Raw genomic sequence first — 10,789 nt, 5'->3', positions numbered from 1 at the left:
TTTCGATATCTCAGCTCTGGAAGGGGCTAGAGCCTCCATTTTTGCACTCAGGTCTAAGTCTCATGGCCCTCTATCAGAATTTGGGAAGATTGGAGAAACGTAATTTTTCGCCCCCCCCCCCAAAAAAAACGTAAGGGGTACCACTGTGGTTTTTTTTTTTTTTTCGGGCCGAATTTTTGAGTTTCGATATCTCAGCTCTGGAAGGGGCTAGAGCCTCCATTTTTGCACTCAGGTCTAAGTCTCATGGCCCTCTATCAGAATTTGGGAAGATTGGAGAAACTTAATTTTTCACCCAAAAAAAAAAACGTAAGGGGTACCACTGTCGTTTTTTTTTCGGGCCGAATTTTTGAGTTTCGATATCTCAGCTCTGGAAGGGGCTAGAGCCTCCATTTTTGCACTCAGGTCTAAGTCTCATGGCCCTATATCAGAATTTGGGAAGATTGGAGAAACTTAATTTTTCGCCCAAAAAAAAAAACGTAAGGGGTACCACTGTCATTTTTTTTTCGGCCGAATTTTTGAGTTTCGATATCTCAGCTCTGGAAGGGGCTAGAGCCTCCATTTTTGCACTCAGGTCTCATGGCCCTCTATCAGAATTTGGGAAGATTGGAGAAACTTAATTTTTCACCCAAAAAAAAAAACGTAAGGGGTACCACTGTCGTTTTTTTTTCGGGCCGAATTTTTGAGTTTCGATATCTCAGCTCTGGAAGGGGCTAGAGCCTCCATTTTTGCACTCAGGTCTAAGTCTCATGGCCCTATATCAGAATTTGGGAAGATTGGAGAAACTTAATTTTTCGCCCAAAAAAAAAAACGTAAGGGGTACCACTGTCATTTTTTTTTCGGCCGAATTTTTGAGTTTCGATATCTCAGCTCTGGAAGGGGCTAGAGCCTCCATTTTTGCACTCAGGTCTACGTCTCATGGCCCTCTATCAGAATTTGGGAAGATTGGAGAAACTTAATTTTTCGCCCAAAAAAAGAACATAAGGGGTACCACTGTCGTTTTTTTTTTCGGGCCGAATTTTTGAGTTTCGATATCTCAGCTCTGGAAGGGGCTAGAGCCTCCATTTTTGCACTCAGGTCTAAGTCTCATGGCCCTCTATCAGAATCCAGAGTTTTGGGAAGATTGGAGAAACTTAATTTTTCGCCCAAAAAAAAAACGTAAGGGGTACCACTGTCGTTTTTTTTTCGGGCCGAATTTTTGAGTTTCGATATCTCAGCTCTGGAAGGGGCTAGAGCCTCCATTTTTGCACTCAGGTCTAAGTCTCATGGCCCTCTATCAGAATTTGGGAAGATTGGAGAAACTTAATTTTTCGCCCCAAAAAAAAAACGTAAGGGGTACCACTGTCGTTTTTTTTTTTCGGGCCGAATTTTTGAGTTTCGATATCTCAGCTCTGGAAGGGGCTAGAGCCTCCATTTTTGCACTCAGGTCTAAGTCTCATGGCCCTCTATCAGAATTTGGGAAGATTGGAGAAACGTAATTTTTCGCCCCCCCCCCAAAAAAAACGTAAGGGGTACCACTGTCGTTTTTTTTTTCGGGCCGAATTTTTGAGTTTCGATATCTCAGCTCTGGAAGGGGCTAGAGCCTCCATTTTTGCACTAAGGTCTACATCTCATGGCCCTCTATCAGAATTTGGGAAGATTGGAGAAACTTAATTTTTCGCCCAAAAAAAAACAAACGTAAGGGGTACCACTGTCGTTTTTTTTTCGGGCCGAATTTTTGAGTTTCGATATCTCAGCTCTGGAAGGGGCTAGAGCCTCCATTTTTGCACTCAGGTCTAAGTCTCATGGCCCTCTATCAGAATCCAGAGTTTTGGGAAGATTGGAGAAACTTAATTTTTCGCCCAAAAAAAAAAACGTGAGGGGTACCACTGTCGTTTTTTTTTCGGCCGAATTTTTGAGTTTCGATATCTCAGCTCTGGAAGGGGCTAGAGCCTCCATTTTTGCACTCAGGTCTAAGTCTCATGGCCCTCTATCAGAATTTGGGAAGATTGGAGAAACTTAATTTTTCGCCCCAAAAAAAAAAAACGTAAGGGGTACCACTGTCGTTTTTTTTTTCGGGCCGAATTTTTGAGTTTCGATATCTCAGCTCTGGAAGGGGCTAGAGCCTCCATTTTTGCACTCAGGTCTAAGTCTCATGGCCCTCTATCAGAATTTGGGAAGATTGGAGAAACGTAATTTTTCGCCCCCAAAAAAAAAAAAACGTAAGGGGTACCACTGTCGTTTTTTTTTTCGGGCCGAATTTTTGAGTTTCGATATCTCAGCTCTGGAAGGGGCTAGAGCCTCCATTTTTGCACTCAGGTCTACGTCTCATGGCCCTCTATCAGAATTTGGGAAGATTGGAGAAACTTAATTTTTCGCCCCAAAAAAAAAACGTAAGGGGTACCACTGTCGTTTTTTTTCGGGCCGAATTTTTGAGTTTCGATATCTCAGCTCTGGAAGGGGCTAGAGCCTCCATTTTTGCACTCAGGTCTAAGTCTCATGGCCCTCTATCAGAATTTGGGAAGATTGGAGAAACTTAATTTTTCGCCCAAAAAAAGAACATAAGGGGTACCACTGTCGTTTTTTTTTCGGGCCGAATTTTTGAGTTTCGATATCTCAGCTCTGGAAGGGGCTAGAGCCTCCATTTTTGCACTCAGGTCTAAGTCTCATGGCCCTCTATCAGAATTTGGGAAGATTGGAGAAACTTAATTTTTCGCCCCCAAAAAAAAAACGTAAGGGGTACCACTGTCGTTTTTTTTTTCGGGCCGAGTTTTTGAGTTTCGATATCTCAGCTCTGGAAGGGGCTAGAGCCTCCATTTTTGCACTCAGGTCTAAGTCTCATGGCCCTCTATCAGAATTTGGGAAGATTGGAGAAACTTAATTTTTCGCCCAAAAAAAGAACATAAGGGGTACCACTGTCGTTTTTTTTTTTCGGGCCGAATTTTTGAGTTTCGATATCTCAGCTCTGGAAGGGGCTAGAGCTTCCATTTTTGCACTCAGGTCTAAGTCTCATGGCCCTCTATCAGAATTTGGGAAGATTGGAGAAACTTAATTTTTCGCCCAAAAAAAAAAACGTAAGGGGTACCACTATCGTTTTTTTTTCGGGCCGAATTTTTGAGTTTCGATATCTCAGCTCTGGAAGGGGCTAGAGCCTCCATTTTTGCACTCAGGTCTAAGTCTCATGGCCCTCTATCAGAATTTGGGAAGATTGGAGAAACTTAATTTTTCGCCCCAAAAAAAAAAAACGTAAGGGGTACCACTGTCGTTTTTTTTTTCGGGCCGAATTTTTGAGTTTCGATATCTCAGCTCTGGAAGGGGCTAGAGCCTCCATTTTTGCACTCAGGTCTAAGTCTCATGGCCCTCTATCAGAATTTGGGAAGATTGGAGAAACGTAATTTTTCGCCCCAAAAAAAAAAAAACGTAAGGGGTACCACTGTCGTTTTTTTTTTCGGGCCGAATTTTTGAGTTTCGATATCTCAGCTCTGGAAGGGGCTAGAGCCTCCATTTTTGCACTCAGGTCTACGTCTCATGGCCCTCTATCAGAATTTGGGAAGATTGGAGAAACTTAATTTTTCGCCCCAAAAAAAAAACGTAAGGGGTACCACTGTCGTTTTTTTTCGGGCCGAATTTTTGAGTTTCGATATCTCAGCTCTGGAAGGGGCTAGAGCCTCCATTTTTGCACTCAGGTCTAAGTCTCATGGCCCTCTATCAGAATTTGGGAAGATTGGAGAAACTTAATTTTTCGCCCAAAAAAAGAACATAAGGGGTACCACTGTCGTTTTTTTTTTCGGGCCGAATTTTTGAGTTTCGATATCTCAGCTCTGGAAGGGACTAGAGCCTCAATTTTTGCACTCAGGTCTAAGTCTCATGGCCCTCTATCAAAATTTGAGAAGATTGGAGAAACTTAATTTTTCGCCCAAAAAAAAAAACGTAAGGGGTACCACTGTCGTTTTTTTTTTTTCGGGCCGAATTTTTGAGTTTCGATATCTCAGCTCTGGAAGGGGCTAGAGCCTCCATTTTTGCACTCAGGTCTAAGTCTCATGGCCCTCTATCAGAATTTGGGAAGATTGGAGAAACTTAATTTTTCGCCCAAAAAAAAAAACGTAAGGGGGTACCACTGTCGTTTTTTTTTCGGGCCGAATTTTTGAGTTTTGATATCTCAGCTCTGGAAGGGGCTAGAGCCTCCATTTTTGCACTCAGGTCTAAGTCTCATGGCCCTCTATCAGAATTTGGGAAGATTGGAGAAACTTAATTTTTCGCCCCAAAAAAAAAAAACGTAAGGGGTACCACTGTCGTTTTTTTTTCGGGCCGAATTTTTGAGTTTTGATATCTCAGCTCTGGAAGGGGCTAGAGCCTCCATTTTTGCACTCAGGTCTAAGTCTCATGGCCCTCTATCAGAATTTGGGAAGATTGAAGAAACTTAATTTTTCGCCCCCAAAAAAAAACGTAAGGGGTACCACTGTCGTTTTTTTTTCGGGCCGAATTTTTGAGTTTCGATATCTCAGCTCTGGAAGGGGCTAGAGCCTCCATTTTTGCACTCAGGTCTAAGTCTCATGGCCCTCTATCAGAATTTGGGAAGATTGGAGAAACTTAATTTTTCGCCCAAAAAAAAACCGTAAGGGGTACCACTGTCGTTTTTTTTTCGGGCCGAATTTTTGAGTTTCGATATCTCAGCTCTGGAAGGGGCTAGAGCCTCCATTTTTGCACTCAGGTCTACGTCTCATGGCCCTCTATCAGAATTTGGGAAGATTGGAGAAACTTAATTTTTCGCCCAAAAAAAAAAAACGTAAGGGGTACCACTGTCGTTTTTTTTTCGGGCCGAATTTTTGAGTTTCGATATCTCAGCTCTGGAAGGGGCTAGAGCCTCCATTTTTGCACTCAGGTCTAAGTCTCATGGCCCTCTATCAGAATCCAGAGTTTTGGGAAGATTGGAGAAACTTAATTTTTCGCCCAAAAAAAAAAACGTAAGGGGTACCACTGTCGTTTTTTTTTCGGGCCGAATTTTTGAGTTTCGATATCTCAGCTCTGGAAGGGGCTAGAGCCTCCATTTTTGCACTCAGGTCTAAGTCTCATGGCCCTCTATCAGAATTTGGGAAGATTGGAGAAACTTAATTTTTCGCCCAAAAAAAGAACATAAGGGGTACCACTGTCGTTTTTTTTTTCGGGCCGAATTTTTGAGTTTCGATATCTCAGCTCTGGAAGGGGCTAGAGCCTCAATTTTTGCACTCAGGTCTAAGTCTCATGGCCCTCTATCAGAATCCAGAGTTTTGGGAAGATTGGAGAAACTTAATTTTTCGCCCCAAAAAAAAAAACGTAAGGGGTACCACTGTCGTTTTTTTTTTCGGGCCGAATTTTTGAGTTTCGATATCTCAGCTCTGGAAGGGGCTAGAGCCTCCATTTTTGCACTCAGGTCTAAGTCTCATGGCCCTCTATCAGAATTTGGGAAGATTGGAGAAACTTAATTTTTCGCCCAAAAAAAAAACGTAAGGGGTACCACTGTCGTTTTTTTTTCGGGCCGAATTTTTGAGTTTCGATATCTCAGCTCTGGAAGGGGCTAGAGCCTCCATTTTTGCACTCAGGGCTAAGTCTCATGGCCCTCTATCAGAATTTGGGAAGATTGGAGAAACTTAATTTTTCGCCCAAAAAAAAACCGTAAGGGGTACCACTGTCGTTTTTTTTTTCGGGCCGAATTTTTGAGTTTCGATATCTCAGCTCTGGAAGGGGCTAGAGCCTCCATTTTTGCACTCAGGTCTAAGTCTCATGGCCCTCTATCAGAATTTGGGAAGATTGGAGAAACTTAATTTTTCGCCCAAAAAAAAAACGTAAGGGGTACCACTGTCGTTTTTTTTTTTTCGGGCCGAATTTTTGAGTTTCGATATCTCAGCTCTGGAAGGGGCTAGAGCCTCCATTTTTGCACTCAGGTCTAAGTCTCATGGCCCTCTATCAGAATCCAGAGTTTTGGGAAGATGCATGAAAAGTGGGATTTTCGTCCCCGTAAACTGTCGGAAATCTCCCTAATTTTCGGCAGTTAACGACAATTTACAGACTGTGAACGTCGCGTTCCACTGTGCCACATATTGACGGAAACGAACCATGACGTATGCATGGAGCGCTCGCGGAGGTGTGAATGGCCCTAATTAGCATATGAATAGCAGCACTGCGCGCGCCTTGCCAGAGAATGGCTTGAATTTCCTCACTCAGTATTGGTTGAAATTCACTACATTTAAACAAGATAATCACTCGTGATTGGTTGGCAGATCTGTTATTATTGGTCAGCTTACATAAAATTATAATAATAATTATTTATTTATATATATTCATATGATATGCTATTATGTTGTATATTCATGTCATTGTTATCCTATGGACTAAACTATTATTACCATCAAGGACATGAATTTATTGAGGAAAGGAACATATGCCAGATACTGTTTATTCAAAGAAATAGCTTTATTAGAACAAACACACAATGTACAAAGCATAGGAGAACATCTTCAAAGCACAGAAAACATGTCCTCCACCCTCTGGAAACATGGGATAACATACATACAGCACTACAGTTATACAAATAAATCAATAATATATTGCATCTTTATTCAAAAATAAATTGCCCTGAATGGCATCAGAATTGGGCACCAGATATATCAAACACAATGTACAGTGGAGGCAGAATTGTGAACAAATAATAAGGATGTAATTTATAGGGATAGTTCAGTTTGAAATTAATTTTTGATATGTTTTAGCTTACCTCAAGGGCATCCAAGATGTAGGTGTCTTTGTTTCCACAATATTTTCAATTTTGATATTTTTAGGTCAAACCGTTCTTGTCTGTCAATCATATAATGGAGGTCTATGGTCACCACCTCAAAGAGCATGCACAGAGAAGTCCAAATTAAACATGATTTAATGACTCATAAATTAAGTACACATTGATGGCCTAAGACACGAAACGAGCGATTTGTGAGAGAAAACAAACAGTTTATATATATATATATATATATATATATATATACACACTGTTCATTTCCTCACACAAACCGCTCGTTTCGTATCTTAAGCCATCAATGTGTACTTACAGTTACGAGTCATTAAATCATGTTTAATCTGGATTTCTCTGTGCATGCTCTTTTAAGAGATCCCCATAGATTTCCATTATATGACTGACAGAAAAGAATGGTTTGACGTAAAAATATAAAAATTGAAACTACTGTGGAAACAAAGACACCTACATCTTGGATGCCCTTGAGGTAAGCTAAAACATATCAAAAATTAATTTTAAAGTGAACTATCCCTTTAAAACTCTTAATTCAAGTCCTGTAGGCTCATCGGGGCGTAGTGAATCCTCCACCTCCAAGTCTTTGCGACACGTGCTTGAGGTGCTCACACACGTTCACCTTGATGTACATACACCTCAGTGGCTATGGAACCAAATTTCATGATCCCTTCTGCAAAGTTGAAAAAGACCAATGATTTAGATGTATGCAAAGACAATCTGCCCCAAGTCCCCACATTTGTAAGCAAAAATATGTTTCCTTTGCATCCACTACCTGGTTTCCTTCAGGCGATGGCGGATGTCGACCAGTAGTTTCAGGACATTTTTCTGGAACACTGAAATAAACAAACACATTTGGTGAGGTTCGCAATGCTCTAATTAGAATAGCAAAGTTTGCTAGCTCACAAGAGAGAAGGTGTCTATTAAAAGTGTCTTCTCCACTGCCAATAGATCAATACTTACCAGTCTCAGTCACTGCATCTCCCAGTCTCAGTCACTGCATCTACACCACAAAAAATGTGTTATACAAGTTATTATCAAATGATGAAACTGAACATATTTATAAGATGATAAATAATAAATCTGCAATATTGTAACAATTAGAGATATATCTATAAAACTTGGTGAACTGCAAAGTACTTTGATGAAAATTGCGGCCTTAATTGTAAAAAAATTCTAAATTACTTGATTTCTTGTTCAAAGCAATGTGTACACTGTGTAACAGGCATCCAGGGTCATATGACCACCACCTGAATAGCAAAATAATCCTAAATGAGCTTAATGTGAACGCAGCCGATAACTCACCGTGCCTGTCATGTGCTGAGATCACTGCGCTGTACTCTTTTATCATGTCTGGACCTGGGCGGGGGACTGGGGGCATCACTACGGGATCGGTCTTCATGGATTTATTAGTTCCATATGGTTATACCTGAAATTAAAATAATTTTGTAATTATAATACGTTTCCTGTTGTGTTAGTATATGTGCACTGGAAGCCTCAGCACACAAACAAATTCCTTATGTGTGCAAGCACACTAGATAATAAAGCTCTTTCTGATTCAGATTCAAAGTAATAGCAGTGATTTGAAGACTGTGTGCCTTGCACGTGCCGTGACCCATCATGTCTGGACCTGAAGGTGTGCCTCGAACAATCTCAGTGCAGGACCTGATGGTGAATCGAACACTGGACCTAGTAACATTTAAACTTGGCCAAACATTTATGAATATAACATGCCATGTTCCAGTTCTCTTTGGCGTTTTCACCACTGTCTTACTCTCAAAGTCATCCGTAAACACAGACGTTAATACCAAATTAGTTTAGTTTTACTGTTTATTTGACTGGGGCCTGATCAAAAGAAAAGAGGATGAGATCACAACACGTAACGTTACCTTGTTTAGGTGTTTTTTCTCCTATCAGGGAAGGGCACCTCACTCCTTACAGCACCTGAGAGACAAAACAAATGCGTTAACAAACATCACAAACAGATGGAGTTAAAGATTTCACTCCATCACACAACAGCGTTGCAGTTTTACAAACAAGGATAGCCTACACTAGAGCATACAAGCACATTACGAACTTTGAGTTTGTATGATCCTGGCACATATAATTTCTGACGATATTCAGAGTAGCACGCATTGGGAAAAGCCCGTTGAACACCCAATACGAGTTAGTTTGATTACTAGCAAAGAATGGTAGCTACCTAGCAGCCAGATAACAACGTGCAAAATACAATTTAGTGTCAAGAATTAAGAGCAGCAAGCTAACGCAAAACAAAAAAACTGTGCCGTTAAGGTTAACGCCCTTGAACATTCGCGGCAGTAATCACAGCAGGTTTGTGAAGTTTAAGACAATAACGCTAAACTACCAAACACTAGCATAAGTAGACATGGACATAGAATTCACTAGATTGGACGAACTTACCTTCAATTTAGAGGAGATGGGTTCACCAGTGATCATGACGGCGATGTAGGCTGAATAGCTGTGCCGTTATTTTCTGCTTGAAAAACCAACCATGTGAAAAACACGCTGAATCGCGCCGCTCGCGCCACATGGCTCGCATGTTGCCTCGGCCTATCAGAGTGGCTGGCTTTACAGGTTGGGTTATGATGATATGTTGCCTCAGCCAATCAGAGTGACGTTCACTGGATTTCGACTGTGGTTGAAATCAAAGCTCTTGATAGAGTTGTCCGACCTCGGCTGTCCATGACTTTTCTGTTGCTGTTAGTTCTTTTTAAATTAGGAATAAGGTGGATAGACCTAATATAGGCTACCATGAAATGAAAAATACAAATACAGGGTGTGCATGAATAAATAACTTGATTAGGCTACTTAAAATAAATAAACAGTAAAAAAAACCCCCAAAAAAACCCCATCTGGTTATAACTGTGAATTAACATCCAAAGATGTTATCATATAATTTGAAAACTGCTTCTGTAAATGTTATGATGAATCCTATAATTTTATTAGGTAAATTTCATATTCATAAGAGTAAAATGAATAATTCTAAACCTTGTTTGAAGTTTTTTTTTTTTTTTGGTCTGATTTTCAGTTGTATATTGAGTCTCTCTATCGATAAAAAATGTAGTGATACAATTGTATTTACTAAAGAATATTGAAGCTAATTGAAAAGTGAATTAATGTGTATGCTATTTTCTTTTATAATAATTCTGTCCTATTTTTATTTTTTCTTATTCATTTATAGTGAAATTATTATTTGTTGATTGTTATCTTTTTGGATATCATGCTATTGTTGTAATTGTTGTGCATTATGTGTAATGTAAAAAAAAAAAACAAAAAAAAAAAACACTGTGAGCCTGATCTATTTCTACCAGAGATTGTCCTAGAATGAGGTATATCTTTCAGAAAAATGTTACCTGGGGTGAAACTCCCCTACCCTTATTTGTATGTGTATAGCTCACAGCATTTTCATTTACATGACAAAGCCTCCTCTAGATTTAGGAAAAGGGGGGTCATGGGGGGACAACTGGCAAGCAAGGCCTACGTCAATTTCCGGCAATTCACGGCAGTTTGGGTGTTGCCTAATTAATTTTTTGCCCCCCAAAAAAAAAACGTAAGGGGTACCACTGTCGTTTTTTTTTCGGGCCGAATTTTTGAGTTTCGATATGAGTTTCGATATCTCAGCTCTGGAAGGGGCTAGAGCCTCCATTTTTGCACTCAGGTCTAAGTCTCATGTCCCTCTATCAGAATCCAGAGTTTTGGGAAGATTGGAGAAACTTAATTTTTCAACCAAAAAAAAAAAAAAACCGTAAGGGGTACCACTGTCGTTTTTTTTTTTCGGGCCGAATTTTTGAGTTTCGATATCTCAGCTCTGGAAGGGGCTAGAGCCTCCATTTTTGCACTCAGGTCTAAGTCTCATGGCCCTCTATCAGAATCCAGAGTTTTGGGAAGATTGGAGAAACTTAATTTTTCGCCCCCCAAAAAAAACGTAAGGGGTACCACTGTCTTTTTTTTTTCGGGCCGAATTTTTGAGTTTCGATATCTCAGCTCTGGAAGGGGCTAGAGCCTCTATTTTTGCACTCA

General features: G+C 40.3%; 1 long non-coding RNA gene across 1 annotated transcript; it reads right to left on the bottom strand.

The window, feature by feature from the left end:
• Positions 1 to 7,140: 7,140 nt before the first annotated feature.
• LOC120473925 (uncharacterized) lies at positions 7,141 to 9,489 on the bottom strand. The gene is made up of 6 exons (XR_005621693.2): positions 9,170 to 9,489; positions 8,638 to 8,692; positions 8,054 to 8,177; positions 7,712 to 7,751; positions 7,524 to 7,584; positions 7,141 to 7,421 (listed from the first exon to the last, which is right to left on the bottom strand). It is a non-coding gene; the product is annotated as an uncharacterized LOC120473925 (long non-coding RNA).
• Between the last annotated feature and the right edge of the window lie 1,300 nt (positions 9,490 to 10,789).

Source organism: Pimephales promelas, chromosome 11, assembly GCF_988280905.1.
Source record: "Pimephales promelas chromosome 11, fPimPro1.hap1.1, whole genome shotgun sequence".
NCBI lineage: Eukaryota > Metazoa > Chordata > Actinopteri > Cypriniformes > Leuciscidae > Pimephales > Pimephales promelas.
This window is presented reverse-complemented; position numbering and strand designations above follow the sequence as displayed.